At 59.3% G+C, this 462-nt stretch overlaps 1 protein-coding gene across 1 annotated transcript in view; it reads left to right on the top strand.

Moving 5' to 3' along the window:
- Nucleotides 1-462, top strand: part of DAO (D-amino acid oxidase) — a 9,975-nt gene that overhangs the window by 8,408 nt on the left and 1,105 nt on the right. The gene's annotated exons all lie outside the window — the stretch shown is intronic.

Raw genomic sequence — 462 nt, 5'->3', positions numbered from 1 at the left:
CCCATAACCCCCCCCGCAACCCCTGCGTCAGTCGCCGCGGCCTTGGCGGCGCCGCACCAACAGCCAGCCAACGCTGCTGCTCCTCAGCCCGCAGCCGCCCCGCGCCCCTCGCTCCATCACCCCCCGAATAAACGGGGTGAATCTTTGAGCCTGTTTCAGCCCAGGGTCAGAGAGGAATGACAAAGACACCGAGTTTTGATGGATTTTATGGGGAGAGTGGGCAGGGAGGGCTCCTGACGATGGAAAACCTGCAGCTGGAGCTTGGTCCTTAACAGACACCAAAAATCCCGTACGGGGGGAAAACGCTGGCAGAAGGTTTTCTGCCCGCAGAAGCAGAGGAGGCACAGGCAAACCACGTTTTGGTGTCAGCATTTAAAGCAGAGTGGTTTTCCCCTGGGAGCCCCTAAGCACACAGCCCTCGTGCACGCGAGCGTCACGTCTGCCTTTAATAAACACAACGAC

Source organism: Egretta garzetta, unplaced genomic scaffold, assembly GCF_000687185.1.
Source record: "Egretta garzetta isolate BGI_Z169 unplaced genomic scaffold, ASM68718v1 scaffold330, whole genome shotgun sequence".
Taxonomy (NCBI): domain Eukaryota; kingdom Metazoa; phylum Chordata; class Aves; order Pelecaniformes; family Ardeidae; genus Egretta; species Egretta garzetta.
Note: the sequence above shows the minus strand (reverse complement) of the source record. Positions and strands in the feature narration are given on the sequence as shown.